We start from the raw sequence: 18,595 nt of genomic DNA, 5'->3' as shown, positions 1-18,595 counted from the left end.
TACAGGTATTTTCTCCCTTTTCATACGTGGCCTATTCATTCTTTTGATGGTGTTTTTTGATGCGCACAAGTTGTTAAAGTATGATGTGTCCTATTTGTTGATTTTGGTTTTGTTGCCTGTGCTTTTGGTATCAGAACTAAGAAATCATTGCCAACTCCAGTGTCATGAAGACTTTCCTCTATGTTTTCTTATAGGAATTTTATAGTTTTAGACCTTACATCTAAATCTTTAATACCTTTTAAGTTAATTTTTTGTATATGGTATAAGATAAGGTTCCAACTTCATTTTTTGTGTATAGAAAACCACACTTCCCAGCACTGTTTATTGAAGGAACTTTTCCTTTCCCCATTGAGTGTTTTTGGCACCCTTAAAGATCATTTGACCATATATATGGAAGGAAGGATTTCTGGGCTCTCAGTTTCACTCCGTTGGTCTTCTTGTCTGTTTTTATGCTAGTACCACATTGTGATTACCGTAGATGAAAGTGAGAGAGGAGAGTGAAAAAGTTGCCTTAAAACTCAACATTCAGAAAACTAAGATCATAGCATCCAGTCCCATCACTTCATGGCAAATAGATGGGGAAACAATGGAAACAGTGACAGACTTTATTTTGGGGGAGCTCCAAAATCACTGCAGATGGTGACTGCAGCCATGAAATTAAAAGACACTTGCTCTCTGGAAGAGAAGCTATGTCTGACCTAGATAGCATATTAAAAAGCAGAGACATTACTTTCCCAACAAAGTGAAGTGAAAGTGAAGTCGCTCAGTCGTGTCCTACTCTTTGCGACCCGTGGACTGTAGCACACCAAGCTCCTGCGTCCATGGGATTCTCCAGGCAAGAATACTGGAGTGGGTTGCCATTTCTTTCTCCAGGGGATCTTCCCGACCCATGGATCGTACCCAGGTCTCCCACATTGCAGGCAGACGCTTTTAACCTCTGAACCGCCAGGGAAGCCCTCCCAACAAAGGTCTGTCTAGTCAAAGCTATAGTTTTTCCAGTAGTCATGTATGGATGTGAGAGTTGGACTATAAAGAAAGCTAAAAGCCGAACAATTGATGCTTTTGAATTGTGGTGTTGGAGAAGACTCTTGAGAGTCCCTTGGATGGCAAGGAGATCCAGTCAGTCAATCCTAAAGGAAATTAGTCCTAAATATTCACTGGAAGGACTGATGCTGAAGCTGAAACTCTGATACTTTGGCTACCTGATGCGAAGAAGCAACTCTTTTGAAAAGACCCTGTTACTGGGAAAGATTGAAGGTGGGAGGAAAAGGGGACGGTTGGATGGCATCACCTGCTCAAGAGTTTGAGTAGGCTCCGGGAGTTGGTTGATGGACAGGGAAGCCTGACATACTGCATTCCATGGGGTCTCAAAGAGCTGGACATGACTGAGTGACTGAACTGATAATACTGAACTGCACTGATTTTGAAATCAGGAGCATGAATCCTCTGACTTTGTTATTTTTGAAATGATTTTGTCTATTTGGAATCCCTTGAAATTGCATGTAAATTTTGGGGTGGTTTTTTAATCCTCTGCAAAAACTACCTTTAGGATTTTGACAGGGATTGTATTAAATTTGTAAATCACTTTGGACAGTATGGACCTCTTAACCATACTAAATCTTCCAGTCCATGAGCATGGAATGTCGTTCTCGTTATTTGTGTCTGACATAGTTTTGTAGTTTTCAGTATACAAGTCTTTGACCCCTTTGGTTAAGCTTATTCCTAAGTATTTTTTATGTTAAGTGTTTTTTTGTGTTTTGTTCTTTTTTATTCTAGATGAAATTATTTTTTAAATTTCCTTTTCAAATTGTTCGTTGTTATTGTGTAGAAACACAAGTGATCTTGTGTGTTGATTTTGCAACCTGCAACTTTGTTGAACTTGTTTATTCTAGCAATGTGAAATTTGTAGTGTTTTCTAAATATAAGATCGTGCCATCAGGAGGTAGAGATTTTATTTTTTTCTTTCCAGTTTGGATACCTTTAAAAAATTTTTCTTAGCGGATTGTCCTGACTAGAACTTCAAGTAATGAGTTACATAGAAGTGGTGAAAGTGGGCATCTTTGCCTTGAACCTTAGAGAAAAGTTTTCAGTCTTTCACCATTGAGAGGGATGTTTGCTGTGGATTTTTCATAAACAGCCTGTGTAATATTGAGATCATTCAGGATAAATTATCCACTCAGTAAGCGGTTAATACAACTTTATAAGTTCAATAAAACCCATCCTTTTCCCCAAAAAAGATTTTGGTGATAAGCTTAACCCTCTCCCCCACTTTTTTTTTTGGTCTTTGTGAGAGGTCATCTTGTGTAACTCATTTAGGTGAAATGTTGTTTTTTTTTTCTTTCTGTCCCCCCTCCGGTGACTTGAAAGAACCAGAATGATTGTGTCAGCTGTTGCTAGGATTTAGCAACATTATGTCTTAGTGGAGCAATAAGAATTGGTTAACTGGAACATCCATAATTCTTGAACATATTTTCCTAAAATAGACTCTTTATCATACTCAGTCTGATAGGTTTGTTTTTGAAAATGACATGTAAATCAGGTATAAATCATGTTAAATGTTCTTGCTGAAGTTTTTGTTCTTTTCTAATGGTTCTTAGTGCTGTTATTTTGTTATTTTGACCCAGAAATCTGTTGAGAGAGGTGATTTTTATGCCCCTGGGGTAGTTTGCCATTCCTTTTTTTTCTCCTTGGCCATCTCTATCAGAATTAATAAGGTATGTCTAGGACTCACCTGTTGCTCTCTGTTAGGAAAACTCTGAACTTGGTTTATTTCTTCTGTGTAAGGAAACTAAACAGCAGATTACTGAAGGACTGCATGGGTACCCTGTTGGCACTGGAGTCCTAAAGCCTGAAACCCCTAAAAGGGTCCAATTTGACTTTGGTGTTTGACAAGGTTGAAAGGGGTCACTTTGAGTTAGGAGAAACTGATTTGATTTGTAGGTTTTTGTTTATTTTTAAGGCAGATTTGTTAACTTATCTCCATTCAGTTCAGCTCAGTTGTGTTCATATCTTTGCGACACCATGAACTGCAGCTTGCCAGGCTTCCCTGTCTATCACCAACTCCCAAAGCTTGCTCAAGCTCATGTCCATCCAGTTGGTGATGCCTTCCAACCATCTCTTCCTCTGTCGTCCCCTTCTCCTCCTGTGTTCAGTCTTTGCCAGCATCAGGGTCTTTTCCCATACGTGAGTTCTTCACATCAGGTGGCCAAAGTATTGGAGTTTCAGCTTCAGCATCAGTCCTTCCAATGAATATTCAGGACTGATTTCTTTTAGGATGTTCTAGTTGGATCTCCTTGCAGTCCAAGGGACTCTCAAGAATCTTCTCCAACACCACAGTTCAAAAGCATCAATTCTTCTATGCTCAGCTTTCTTTATAGTCCAACTCTCACATCCAGACATGACTACTGGAAAAACCATAACTTTAACTAGATAGACCTTTGTCAGCAAAGTAATTTCACTGCTTTTTAATATGCTGTCTAGGTTGGTCATAGCTTTTCTAGGAGCAAGCATCTTTTAATTTCATGGCTACTGTCACCACCATCTGCAGTGATTTTGGAGCCCAAAAAAATACTGTCACTGTTTTCATTGTTTCCCCATCTATTTGCCATCAAGTGATGGAACTGGATGCCATGATCTTAATTTTATGAATATTGAGTTTTAAGCCAACTTTTTCACTCTCCTCTTTCACTTTCATAAGGAATTTATTAATTCTAAAACCAAACCATGTATTTAAGAATCTTTGTCATTGCTTTCAGATTCTGGGATATATGGTTGAAGATAGTATCTAAATTCCTTTTGGAGAAAATTGTACTTTAAAATTAATTTAGTTGTTACAGTGGGCTTATTGGGAGTTTTTTGGTTATCAGAATGTGCTGGGCTTAAGTGAAAGTATGCTGATACATTTATTCATTCAGTTGTTACTGACTTCCTAATGTGTGTATGTCGGGGGGGTGGGCAGGGGGAAGTGCACTGTTGTAAAAGATAGTGATGCACCAGTGAACTAAAATGTTGGCCAAAGCTTTGTTACTACAGGTGGAAGTAATATAGTAATCGTGTGTGTGTAAAATAACATCTTTGCATATATAGGGTTTGTTTTTTTTCCTTTCAGATAAAGAAGACTTACTAGGCCTATTGGATTTAGGGGATTGCTTACGTTTCTTAAAGGGTGGTCCAAATGTATGTGCCTACATGTGAGAGACAGATGGTGCCACAAAGCCACATGATTCTATGACTTTGAAGTCCTTCTCCCTGTCTTCTGTGTCTCAGTTAGTTCTTCAGCTTTCTGTATCAAGGGCAACTGACCTGGATTTTAGAGTCTGATTTGTGAGTTAGAATTTGCCTGTGTGTGTTTTGGTGAGGGGGGGTATGTCCATAGCCTTCCAAAAGTTTTTTAGAATTAATAATCATTCTTTAGGCCTTTGCCACTAATTTGGCATTGAGAATTCAAGTACTTTCCTCCTAAATCTTTATTGTCCGTGTCAATCTTGTTAAGAATATACTCTGTTCCCAGAATATTTTGTTAATTTGAATAACACTAAATTCTGTCATATAGTTGTTTTTGAAGCAAAAAATGTCCATGAAAATATTCTATACACTTTGCTGAATCTCAGATACGAGGCAGTATATTAGTATAGTTTAAGAACAAGGGATTAAGCAAACACAAAATCTTTTTGGATAGTAGTTAACCAGAAAAGTTAGCTAATTATTGCATATAGTTCATTCTGCTGTTAAATATAGTTTTATCATGGTTAATATTCTTTAATCAGAATACTAGGTTGCAGAATTTTATGGTTTAATAAGATAATATTAAGAGCATAGTAAGTTTTTTTTTTTTAGTCACTTTATTGTAATTACCTGAATATGTCTTGATAGAAATATAAATGCCTGTATGAGTCTTACCCAGATATTTTAAAGACAGGTGTGATCATTCAGAACTTGTTGACTGACATCACGTTAGTAGAATAAACAGCTTACCACCAAACTGATAGTCTTATTTTCTTTCAGTGATTGTGCACATTTATTTTCTTTCAGTGATTGTGCACATCTGAATAATTAAAATCAGAATGTTTCAGACCTTTGACAAAGACTTTTACATACTGGATTAATTCTTTGGTTTGTTCAGTATCTTATTTATTAAGTATCTACCAATCGTAATGTGGACTGGTGAATCTTATTCTGTGGCCATTAAGGACAGGTCAGGGAGGAATCCATGGGTGCACTCAGTAAGCATTTTTATAGACTGAACTGGTAGGTTTCTTGAGTAAGTGTATACTAATGTTATTCAGTTATATAGAGAGGATGGAAAAATGTTACAGTAACATTATTGTGAAGCATTTCACACACAAAAAAGTTGACAGTAGTATAATGATCCTCATATCTATAGTTTCATTTGTACCTCTGTCTGCTTCCCCACTCCAGTGCTATTTTGAAGCAAACCCTAGACATCTTCCTGGAGAAGGAAATGGCAACCCCTATTCTTGCCTGGAGAATCCCATGGACAGAGGAGCTTGCAGGCTACAGTCTATGGGGTCATGAGTCAGACACAAATTAGTGACTAAACCAAATGAACAGACATCTTCAGTTCAGTTCAGTCACTCAGTTGTGCCTGACTCTTTGCGACCCCATGGATGGCAGCACGCCAGGCCTTCCTATCCATCACCAACTCCCAAAGCTTGCTCAAAGTCATGTCCATCGAGTCAGTGATGCCATGCAACCATCTCATCTTCTGTCATGCCTTTCTTCTCCTGCCTTCAATCTTCCCCAGCATCAGGGTCTTTTCCAAGGAGTTAGTTCTTTGCATCAGGTGGCCAAAGTATTGAAGCTTCCGCATCAGCCCTTCCAATAAATATTCAGAGTTGATTTCCTCTAGGATTGACTGGTTTGATCTCCTTGCAGTCCAAGGGACTCTCAAGAGTCTTCTCCAACACCACAGTTCAAAACCATCAATTCTTCAGCGCTCAGCTTTCTTCATAGTCCAACTCTCACATCCATACATGACTACTGGAAAAACCATAGCTTTGACTAGATGGACCTTTGTCAGCAAAGTAATGTCTCTGCTTTTTAATATGCTGTCTGGGTTGGTCATAACTTTTCTTCCAAGAAACAGGTGTCTTTTGATTTCACAGCTGCAGTCACCATCTGCAGTGATTTTGGAGCCCCCCAAAATAAAGTCTGTCACTGTTTCCATTGTTTCCCCATGTATTTTCCATGAAGTGATGGGACCAGGTGCCACCATCTTAGTTTTCTGAATGTTGAGTGTTAAGTCAACTTTTTCACTCTTCTCTTTCACTTTGATCAAGAGGCTCTTTAGTTCTTCACTTTCTGCCATAAGAGTGGTGTCATCTCCATATCTGAGGTTGATATTTCTCCCTGCAGTCTTGATTCCAGCTTGTGCTTCTTTCAGCCCAGCATTTCCCATGATGTACTCTGCATATAAGTTAAATAAGCAGGGTGATAATATACAGCCTTGACGTACTTCTTTTCCTGTTTGGAACCAATGTGTTTTTCCATGTCCATTTCTAACTGTTGCTTCCTGACCTGCATACAGATTTCTGAAGAGGCAGGTCAGGTGGTCTGGTATTCCCATCTTTTTGAGAATTTTCTAGAGTTGTTGTGATCCACACAGTCCAAGCCTTTGGCATAGTCAATAATGCAGAACTAAATGTTTTTCTGGAACTTTCTTGCTTTTTCGATGATCCAGACATCTTACTTTATTTCATTTGCATATATTTTAGTATATATCTCCAAAAAGAAAGATACTTAAAAATACACAGTTACTATACACACACACGCAGTCACCAGAAATATAACTGAATCACTTTGCTGTACACCAGAAACACACAATATTGTAAATCAACCATACTCCAAAAAAAAAGGAGTGTAATATAAATTTAAAATTCAAACTTTAAAATCATTGGTGAATTTGTAATATCTTTTATAATATCTTCCCAATTAGTGCACTTTAGCACAAATAATATCATAAAGGATATGCAAACTTTTTAATAGTAATATGGAACCTTTATGTTCAGGTTGGGAATTGGTTGTCTGAGGTATTGTGTTTTTTTCTGCATTTATTTGAGTCTTGTCTGTAGACCTAAAAAGTGTTTTGCAGTTCAGTTCAGTCCCTCAGTTGTGTCCAACTCTTTGCGACCCCATGAATCGCAGCACGCCAGGCCTCCCTGTCCATCACCAACTCCCGGAGTTCACTCAGCCTCGCGTCGAGCAAGTCAGTGATGCCATCCAGCCATCTCATCTTCTGTCGTCCTCTTCTCCTCCTGCCCCCAATCCCTCCCAGCATCAGAGTCTTTTCCAGTGAGTCAACTCTTTGCATGAGGTGGCCAAAGTACTGGAGTTTCAGCTTTAGCATCATTCCTTCCAAAGAACATCCAGGGGTGATCTCCTTCATAATGGACTGGTTGGATCTCCTTGCAGTCCAAGAGACTCTCGAGTCTTCTCCAGCACCACAGTTCGAAAGCATCAATTCTTTGGCACTCAGCCTTCTTCACAGTCCAACTCTCACATCCATACACGACCACAGGAAAAACCATAGCCTTGACTAGATGGACCTTAGTCGGCAAAGTAATGTCTCTGCTTTTGAATATACTATCTAGGTTGGTCATAACTTTTCTTCCAAGGAGTAAGCGTCTTTTAATTTCATGGCTGCGATCACCATCTGCAGTGATTTTGGAGCCCCCCAAAATAAAGTCTGACACTGTTTCCACTGTTTCCCCATCTATTTCCCATGAAGTGATGGGACCAGATGCCATGATCTTCGTTTTCTGAATGTTGAGCTTTAAGTCTCCTCTTTCACTTTGATCAAGAGGCCCTTTAGTTCTTCTTCACTTTCTGCCATAAGGGTGGTGTCATCTGCATATCTGAGGTTATTGATATTTCTCCCGGCAATCTTGATTCCAGCTTGTGTTTCTTCCAGTCCAGCGTTTCTCATGAAGTACTCTGCATAGAAGTTAAATAAGCAGGGTGACAATATACAGTCTTGATGTACTCCTTTTCCTATTTGGAACCAGTCTGTTCCATGTCCAGTTCTAACTGTTGCTTCCTGACCTGCATATAGGTTTCTCAAGAGGCAGGTCAGGTGGTCTGGTATTGCCATCTCTTTCAGAATTTTCCACAGTTTATTGTGACCCACACAGTCAAAGGCTTTGGCATAGTCAATAAAGCAGAAATAGATGTTTTTCTGGAACTCTCTTGCTTTTTCCATGATCCAGCAGAGCAGATGTTGGCCATTTGATTTCTGGTTCCTCTGCCTTTTCTAAAACCAGCTTGAACATCAAGGAGTTCATGGTTCACGTGTTGCTGAAGCCTGGCTTGGAGAACTTTGAGCATTACTTTACTAGTGTGTGAGATGAGTGCAATTGTGCGGTAGTTTGAGCATTCTTTGGCATTGCCTTTCTTTGGAATTGGAATGAAAACTGACCTTTTCCAGTCCTGTGGCTACTGCTGAGTTTTCCAAATGTGCTGGCATATTGAGTGCAGCACTTTCACAGCATCATCTCTTAGGATTTGAAATAGTTCAACTGGAATTCCATCACCTCCACTAGCTTTGTTACTAGCGATGCTTTCCAAGGCCCACTTGACTTCACATTCCAGGATGTCTGGCTCTAGATGAGTGATCACACCATGGTGATTATCTGGGTCATGAAGATCTTTTTTGTACAGTTCTTCTGTGTATTCTTGCCCCCTCTTCTTAATATCTTCTGCTTCTGTTAGGTCCATACCATTTCTGTCCTTTATTGAGCCCATCTTTGCATGAAATGTTCCCTTGGTATCTTGAATTTTCTTGAAGAGATCTCTAGTCTTTCCCATTCTGTTCTTTTCCTCTATTTTTTTGCATTGATTGCTGAAGAAGACTTTCTTATCTCTTCTTGCTATTCTCTGGAACTCTGCATTCATATGCTTATATCTTTCCTTTTCTCCTTTGCTTTTCGCCTCTCTCCATTTGTAAGGCCTCCCTAGACAGCCATTTTGCTTTTTTGCATTTCTTTTCCATGGGGATGGTCTTGATCCCTGTCTCCTGTAAAATGTCATGAACCTCATTCCATAGTTCTTCAGGCACTCTATCTATCAGATCTAGTCCCTTAATCTATTTCTCACTTCCACTCTATAATCATAAGGGATTTGATTTAGGTCATACCTGAATGGTCTAGTGGTTTTCCCTACTTTCTTCAGTTTAAGTCTGAATTTGGCAATAAGGAGTTCATGATCTGAGCCACAGTCAGCTCCCAGTCTTGTTTTTGTTGACTGTATAGAGCTTCTCCACCTTTGGCTGCAAAGAATATAATCAATCTGATTTCGGTGTTGACCATCTGGTGATGTCCATGTGTAGAGTCTTCTCTTTTGTTGTTGCAAAAAGGTGTTTGCTGTGACCAGTGCATTTTCTTGGCAAAACTCTATCAGTCTTTGCCCTGCTTCATTCCGCATTCCAAGGCCAAATTTGCCTGTTACTCCAGATGTTTCTTGACTTCCTACTTTTGCATTCCAGTCCCCTATAATGAAAAGGACATCTTTTTTGGGTGTTAGTTTTAAAAGGTCTTGTAGGTCTTCATAAAACCATTCAACTTCAGTTTCTTCAGCGTTACTGGTTGGGGCATAGACTTGGATAACTGTGATATTGAATGGTTTGCCTTGGAGACGAACAAAGATCATTCTGTCGTTTTTGAGATTGATTAAAAAAAAGTATTTTTAGGTGCATAATAATTTAGGCTAGGGATATAAAATTAAGACACTTAAGTAAATATAGCTGAACAGAATTATATGCTACATTCATAATTGTTGTTTAGTCACTAAGTTGCAACTGACTCTTGGAATTGCATGGACTGTAGCCTGCCAGGCTCTTGTGTCCATGGGGTTTTTTAGCCCCGAACACTGGAGTGAGTTGCTGTTTCCTTCTTCAGGGTGATCTTCCTGACCCAGAGTTTGGACCTGTGTCTTCGGTGTCTCCTGCATTGGCAGGCAGATATTTTACAACTGCATCACTTGGAAGCCCCTATTCGTGGTAGCCTTGTGTTAAAATGAAATTATTTTATAAATATCAAAATAACTGCATTGGGGGGGTAAAATCTTTTGTATTTAGTCCAGTTGATCAAGGCTTGGGCTCTCTTTTATAGGTGTGATATTGAGAAAATTTGTTGAACCAAAAGAGAAGCTTGTATTTTGCTGCCAAAATCTAGAGTGGTATTTATGTTCTGAAAAATTGTGCTCTCAACCCTTTGTCTATCATGTTTAGAGAGTAAGAAGAAAATTGTTTTTCAGGGAGGTTTTCAGTAGCAGTAAGTAGTTGCAAAATTTAGCCCTATTTAATGATTTGTCCAATCATAAAATAGCATATAGGGGGCAAAAACTCAATCCAGTAAATATGTGGACTGTGTTGTATGTAGTGAGAGTAATGAAATAACAGATAACCATCCACACTATCGAAATCTATTGCTGGCTTTGGTTCAATGCTGTCTGCTGTTTTTTTGTTTTTTTTTTTTTACTGAGAGTTAAATGACCTATCACTGGATAGAACTTCCGAGATAGTGGCAGGGATTTCAAGAATCTCCCTAATTTGACATACAGTTTGTTGGCCTGAGCTGAAAACATTGTGAGTTTGAGTAGTTGGTCTAGAGACTTGAAAACCGTTCTTTACCTCTCTCTCTCCCAAACCTGGATTGCTTGCTGTTTCTTGGCAGGGGCTGATCCTTTTATCTCTTCACCACCCCATCCTATTTCAGGAGAAAGGGATAACTTTAACTTGATGTGCCAAGTAGAAGATAGGAGCCAATTGTCTTAAATTTGTGTTATGCTGGTGTGCTTTGTTTCTGGGCTTTATTGCATTTTAACTACCAGGTCTTTTACTCTTCAGTTCAGTTCAGTTCAGTCGCTTAATTGTGTCTCTTTCCGACCCCATGAACCGCAGCATGCCAGGCCTCCCTGTACATCACCAACTCCTGGAGGCTACCAAAACTCTTGTCCATTAAGTCAGTGATGCCATCCAACCATCTCATCCTCTGTCATCCCCTTCTCTGCCTCCCCTCAGTCTTTCCCAGTATCAGGGTCTTTTCAGGTGGCCAAAGTATTGGAGTTTCAGCTTCAACATCAGTCCTTCCAATGAACACTCAGGACTGATCTCCTTTAGGATGGTCTGGTTGGATTTCCTTGCAGTCCAAGAGATTGGAAACAGTCTCTTCATGTGCCAGGGATGTTGGATATTGGTTTCTTCTGACTTTTGATCACAGTGATGGGTACAGTTTTTAGTTCATTCTAGTCATGTAAGTCTTTTGAACCAGATTCTGAAAAATCACTTTATTTAAATGGCACATAATTCTGGGCTTGAATATGGTTGAAGGATGTGCTGATAATAAGTCTTAACATTCTTCTTTATTCTTTAATTGAGGTTTTTGAAATAATTCATTTCTACATAAATACAAAAATGAAATTGAACCATAGTTATTAGTACTTGGACAGAGGAGCCTGGCGGGTTATAGTCCATGGGGTTGCAAAGAGTCAGACGCAACTGAGCGACTAAGCACATACTCTACAAAAATGTTGAATCACTATGTTGTACACCTGAAACTTATAATAAAGAAGACTCCTGTGTTCATGGAATTTTCCAGGCAAGAATAGTGGAGTGGGTTGCCATTTCCTTCTCCAGGGGATTTTCCCAAGTCAGAGATCTAACTGAGGTCTCCCACTTTGCAGGCAGATTCTTTACCATCTGAGCCACCAGGGAAGCCCCTGTTTATATAGAATCCATTTAGAGCTATTATAAAATGTTGGCTATATTCCCTGTGCTGTACAGTAAATCCTTGTAGCTTATTTTATACCTAGTAGTGACTTACTTTTTAAAATAAGTTTCTTATGTAAACAATAAAGCCTAAATATTTCTATGTGTGAAATGTATACCATTTTGTGTTCTATTTTACCACTGAAAGGAGAGTTGATTTTGATAGTGTCCATAGTTCATTTAGTGTTTGTGTGCTTTTTGCATGATGATTTTAAAGGTTGAATTATGAATTTTAGCTATGATAGCTTACAGTGAACAGTGTTAGATTTGTGATCTCCAAAGAAGATTTAGCTTTGGGATCAGGGACCAGGCTTGATCACTCAAGAACTTTTGTGTAGCAGAGTTTTATTAAAGTGAAAAAGGGACAGAAAAAGCTTCCGACACAGACATCAGAGGGGGATAGGCAATGCCCTCTGCTAGTCTTAGCAAAGGGAGCTATATACTTTTGTAATTGGTTATTACAGTAAATCAAAAGAATGTCTCAAGGTTGTAAAGGCCCACTCCCATAATATACATTTTAAAATAATGGGTTAGAACTAACAATAAAAAGATTTTACAAGACCTACTCCCACAATATACATTTTAAGATGACAGGATTAGTCAGAAGGTTCTCAAGAAGGAGAAACATGTCCTCAAGCAAGTTACATTCAGTTCAGTTCAGTCACTCAGTCTTGTCTGACTCTGCGATTCCACAGACAGTAGCACGCCAGGCTTCCCTGTCCATTACCAGTTCCCGAGCTTGCTCAAACTCATGTCTATTGAATCGGTGATACATTGTTGTTATATAATCCTTAGTACAGAGTTTTTAATCCTTAGTACAGAGTTTAAACTGAGTTGTTTTGTTCTGTAATCATCAGCTCTGGGCTTAATGAAAAACACATGTGTCCTTTTCCCCTCCTCCCCCTCCTCCTCCTCCTCAGGGACCCTGGACTTCTTATCAACCTGCCTAAGAATTGACTCTCAGTTACATTATATAAGCATATTTTCATATTTGAGAAATAGAAACCATTTATTGAGAAAAATTGGTGTTACAATTTTTAAGAAAGTCTGGAGTAAACATATCAGTTTGTAGGTGGAATTACTTGCTTCTCAAATGAAAGGAACTTTCATTTTAAATTGCATAAATTTTCACCTCTTTTCTTCAAGTATACTCTGAATAGTCTCATTCCATGTTGTGTCGTAATTATAGCAGCATTAAAAAGCTTTTGAATGGCATCAACTCAAGCTAAAGATTAGCTTTCCTTGTGTTTTATAAATCACAGTGCACTTGCTGACAGTCTACAGTTTTCTGTTTTAAGATACCAAGGCTTCTATTTGTGCAATCAGCTTTCCTTTGTTCTTTATTTCAGTGTCAAATGTCACCTCTTTTTTCCCTTCTGATAGGAAATCATTCAGTTTTAGAGTGTACTCAGTTCAGTTCGATTCAGTCGCTCAGTCATGTTCAGCTCTTTGAGACCCCATGGAATGCAGCACGCCAGGCCTCCCTGTCCATCACCAACTTGCTTGCTCAAACTCATGTCCATCCAGTACGTGATGCCATCCAACCATTTCATCATCTGTCATCATCATCTCCTCCTGCCTTCAGTCTTTCTCAGCGTCAGTGTCTTTTCCAATGACTCAGTTCTTCGCCTCAGATGGCCAAAGTATTGGAGTTTCAGCTTCAGCATCAGTCCTTCCAATGATTATTTGGGACTGATTTCTTTTAGGATGAACTGGTTGGCTCTCCATGCAGTCCAAGGGACTTTTAAGAGTTTTCTCCAACACCACAATTCAAAAGCATCAGTTCTTCGGTACTCAGCTTTCTTTATAGTCCAACTCTCACATCCATACATGACTACTGGAAAAACTGTACCTTTGACTAGATGGACCTTTGTTGGCAGAGTAATGTCTCTGCTTTTTAATATGGTGTCTAGGTTGGTCGTAGCTTTTCTTCCAGGGAGCAAGTGTCTTTTAATTTCATGGCTGCAGTCACCATTTGCAGTGTTTTTGGAGCCCAAGAAAATAAAGTCTGTCACTGTTTCCATCGTTTCCCCTTCTATTTGCCATGAAGTGATAGGACCAGGTCCCATGATCTTAGTTTTCTGAATGTTGAGTTTTAAGTCAACTTTTTCACTCTCCTCTTTCACTTTCATCAAGAGGTTCTTTAGTTCTTCTTCAGTTTCTGCCATAAGGGTGGTTTCTTCTGCATATCTGAGGTTGTTGATATTTCTCCCTGCAGTCTTGATTCCAGCTTGTACATCATCCAGCCCCGCATTTCTCATAATGTACTCTGCATATAAATTAAATAAGCAGGGTGACATTGTACAGCCTTGACGTACTCCTTTTCCTATTTGAAACCAGTCTGTTGTTCCATGACCAGTTCTAATTGTTGCTTCCTGACTTGCATATAGGTTTCTCAAGAGGCAGGTCAGGTGGTCTGGTATTGCCATCTCTTTCAGAATTTTCCACAGTTTATTGTGATCCACACAGTCAAAGGCTTTGGCATAGTCAATAAAGCAGAAAGAGATGTTTTTCTGGAACTCTCTTGCTTTTTCCATGATCCAGCGGATGTTGGCCATTTGATCTCTGGTTCCTCTGCCTTTTCTAAAACCAGCTTGAACATCTGGAAATTCACAGTTCACATATTGCTGAAGCCTGGCTTGGAGAATTTTGAGCATTACTTTACTAGCGTGTGAGATGAGTGCAATTGTGCGGTAGTTTGAGCATTCTTTGGCATTGCCTTTCTTTGGGATTGGAATGAAAACTGACCTTTTCCAGTCCTGTGGCCACTGCTGAGTTTTCCATATGTGCTGGCATATTGAGTGCAGCACTTTCACAGCATCATCATTCAGGATTTGAAAGAGCTCAACTGGAATGCTATGACCTCCAGTAGCTTTGTTCGTAGCGATACTTCCTAAGGCCCACTTGACTTCACATTCCAGGATGTCTGGCTCTAGGTGAGTGATCACACCATCATTGGTTATCTGGGTCTTGAAGATCTTTTTTTTGTATAGTTTTTCTGAGTATTTTTGCCACCTCTTCTTAATATCTTCTGCTTCTGTTAGGTCCATACCATTTCTGTCCTTTGTCGAGCCCATCTTTGCATGAAATGTTCCCTTGGTATCTCTACTTTTCTTGAAGGGATCTCTAGTCTTTCCCATTTTATTTTCCTCTATTTCTTTGCATTGATCACTGAGGGAGGCTTTGTTATCTCTCCTTGCTTTCTTTGGAGCTCTGCATTCAAATGGGTATGGCTTTCCTTTCCTCTTTTGCCTTTAGCTTCTCTTCCTTTCTCAGCTATTTGTAAGGCCTCCCCAGACAACCATTTTGCCTTTTTGCATTTCTTTTTCTTGGGGATAGTCTTGATCACTGCCTCCTGTACAATGGCATGAACCTCCATCCATAGTTCTTCAGGCACTAGAGTGTACTAGTTAATGTGAAATGTATTTTACTACATCCCTGCAATATTCTAGAAGCCTAATTGCTAACAGTTTTGGTCAGATTTCAAGACAGTTTTCTAACCTAGAGTCACCTCTTTTATTATATATGCAGAGTGAACATAGGTGTGGGACCAATTAAGCTTATATTCATAATTTGACTCATCTTGTTTTGGTAATAGATCTTCTCTCTCTTTTCACTATTTTTCAGTCTTCAGACTTAAAAAAAGTAACAGAAGAAAATGTAAAAATGCTGTGATTTTTACATAATATCATAGACTGGGTAACTTAAACAACAAGCATTTATTTCCCGCAGACCTGGTTTCTGGGTAGTCCAAGGTCAAGGTGCTAGCAGATTTGGTGCCTGGTGAAGGCCTTCTTCCCGGTTTGTAGATGGCTGTCTTCTCACTGTGTCCTCACTTACAGGGGAGAGAGAACTCTATAGTCTCTTTGCCCTCTTATGTGGACACTATCCCCTTATGGGAGCCTCACCCTCAGGACTTCATTTAAACCTAATTATTCCCAAAGGCCCTGCCTCCAAATAGCATCACATTGGAGATTAAGGCCTCAAACATATAAATTTGGAGTAGAAGGGGCAGGGGACACAAACATTCATTTGATAATAGATGATTTAATCAACAAACTCCCCTCTCCCTGCCCAAAAGGGTAAGTAGAAAGATATGGTTAAAATGCTGAAGACATAACTTGACAACACATTGGTGTTCTGTCCTTAATATGATAGCTTGATTATCTAAGCTTGAACTGAAGTTTTTCTTCCATTTTTGTGTGGATCACAACAAATTGGAAAATTCCTAAAAAGATGGGAATATCAGACCACCTTACCTGTCTCCTGAGAAACCTGTATGTGGGTCAAGAAGCAGCAGTTAGAACTGGACATGGAACAGCTGATTGGTTCAAAATTGGGAAAGGAATATGACAAAGCTGTATATTGTCACCCTGCTTATTTAATTTATATGCAGAGTACATGATGTGAAATGCTGGGCTAGATGAATCACAAGCTGGAATCAAGATCGCTGGGAGAAATATCAATAAGCTCAGATTTACAGATGATAGCACTCTAATGGCAGAAAGTGAAGAGGAACTAAAGAGTCTCTTGATGAGAGTGAAAGAGGAGAGTCGAAAAGCTGGCGTGAAACTCAACATTCCAAAAACTAAGATCATGGCATCCATTCCCATTACTTCATGATAGTTAGAAGGGGAAAAAGTGTAAACAGTGACAGATTTTCTTGAGTTCCGAAATCACTGTTAATAGTGACTAACAACCATGAAATTAAAAGATGCTTGCTCCTTTGAAGGAATGCTATGACCAGCCTAGACAGTGTATTAAAAAACAGAGACATCACTTTGCCAACAGAGGTCTGTGTTGTCAAAGCTATGGTTTTTCATGCAGTCACATTCAGAAGTGAAAGTTGGACCATAAACAACGCTGAGTGTGGAAGAATTGTTGCTTTTGAATTGTGGTGCTGGAGCAAACTGTTTAGAGTCCCTTGGACTGCAAGGAGATCAAACCTAAAGGAAATTCACCCTGAATATTGATTGGAAGGACTGATGTTGAAGCTGAAGCTCCAATACTTCGTCCACCTGATGTGAAGAGCTGACTCATTGGAAAAGACCTTGATGGTGGAAAAGATAGAAGGCAAAAGAGAAAGAAGCAACAGAGGATGAGATGGTTAGACAGCATTACCAGCTCAGTGAACATGAATTTGAACAAATTCAGGAAGAGAATGGAGGACCGAGGAGCCTGGCATGCTGTAGTTCATTGGGTCACAAAGAGACGTGACCTAATACCTGAACAACAGCAGCAGTAGACACCAAATTTGAATAGAGATGTGATTAGACTGTAATGTGTTTTTTGAAAGACAGTATTGTGAACTGTTTAAGTTTTGTGAACAAATCACCAAAAGGAGTTGCAGACATTCCTGAAACAGTTTTGAGTTTATCTCAGAAATAAACTCAAAGCTAACCAAAATGTTAGTTCAGTGGAGAGCCACATTGTTTATTTTTTCAATTTAAGTGCTTCCAAATTGATCAGAACCTAATGAAATTGAATTTGGAAAGCACCAAACAGTAGCAGATTAGAATGAAAATTTCTCAGTCCTGCAATAATTTTTCTGCTTAGTATATGAGTAGCCTTTGGTCATAAATGGTTTTCCAGATTTGGCTCAGACCCATTGAGCATTTCTGCTCATATCTGTTAGTAAATATATTCCAGTTTAGAGTCAGTTTAACTCTGGTGGTTTATGTCTTATTTTTTGTATATGAGGAAAGAATAACAGTTTTTATTAAAAGTATGAAAGTTTTGTAATCATAAATAGCTAGAATGTTTAGATAAGTGTGGTGTTCTAGTTAGCTGATATTTAATGATTTTTATTGTTTGACTGTCAACTATTATCCAAAAAGTGTTTCTGTTTGTTCAGCTTGTTACTTTACAAAATCCTTTCCAACATATTAGACCACTTTCCTGGCTCAGTAACATGTATTTCATAGATTTAAACCTTTTATTGATAAAAGTTCTACTAAGGCATCACTTATAAACAACATAGTTTAGGGCAAGGATTCTCCAGAAGGCTTGATTTTACCTCCCTGGAGACATTTGGAGCTAAATGAAGTAATTTTTACTGGTATGAATGGGGGTGGGAGTTAGATGGTACTGGCTTCTCATGGGTAGGGGCCAGGCATCCTCTCAACATCCTCCAATGCACAGGATAGTCCCCAGCACAAAGACATACTGCATACAAAATGCCAGTAGTTCCAAGATTGAGAAATCTTGGTTTAATAACTTTGTCAGCATTGCAGAAGTTAAAAAATATTCATTGTAGGCACTGAAGGTAATTCCATACTATGTTGACAGGAACTCATAATTTTTTTGAACAACCATGTAGCCTTGAAATGATTGCTTTGAGAAATATGTATCTCAGTATGTGATGTCTAGAATGCTGTTTTTTTAAATATTCATCCTGTTTCTTTTCAGTTAATGTGCAAATGCATGTATTCTAGCTCTCCATCACACTTAGCTTTTGCCTATTCATTGTAGACAGAGCCCAGGACCTAACAGATCATAGGAGCGATTCAGATATGCTTCATGTGTTTTTAAGTTATATCTCTGGCAGCAGTCAAGCAAGATGATTTGAAGAGTGTAGAGGAAGCCTTAGTTAAACCAAAGCTTATGAACTAAATCTCAATTTGTACTGCCCAAGAGTGAAAGGTAGGTTATTTAAGATAAAGACAGTATGTCCTTTCCTTAACCCTAGTGTTCCTTCCCCATCCTACATGTCAGCCCAAGCAGTCAAACTTTACGTTTGGTATAGCTGGTGATAGCTTTTCACTTCTCCCACAACCCTGAATTATCAGCATTCTCACAGCCAGTAATATCTGT

At 39.0% G+C, this 18,595-nt stretch overlaps 1 protein-coding gene across 5 annotated transcripts in view; it reads left to right on the top strand.

The window, feature by feature from the left end:
* The window catches only part of ZC3H13 (zinc finger CCCH-type containing 13), a 107,819-nt gene that overhangs the window by 49,318 nt on the left and 39,906 nt on the right, over positions 1–18,595 (top strand). The window lies entirely within an intron of this gene.

This window comes from Oryx dammah, unplaced genomic scaffold, assembly GCF_014754425.2.
Source record: "Oryx dammah isolate SB20612 unplaced genomic scaffold, SCBI_Odam_1.1 HiC_scaffold_24, whole genome shotgun sequence".
Lineage (NCBI taxonomy): Eukaryota > Metazoa > Chordata > Mammalia > Artiodactyla > Bovidae > Oryx > Oryx dammah.
The sequence above is the reverse complement of the archived record's forward strand: the minus strand, read 5'-3'. Positions and strand labels throughout refer to the sequence as shown.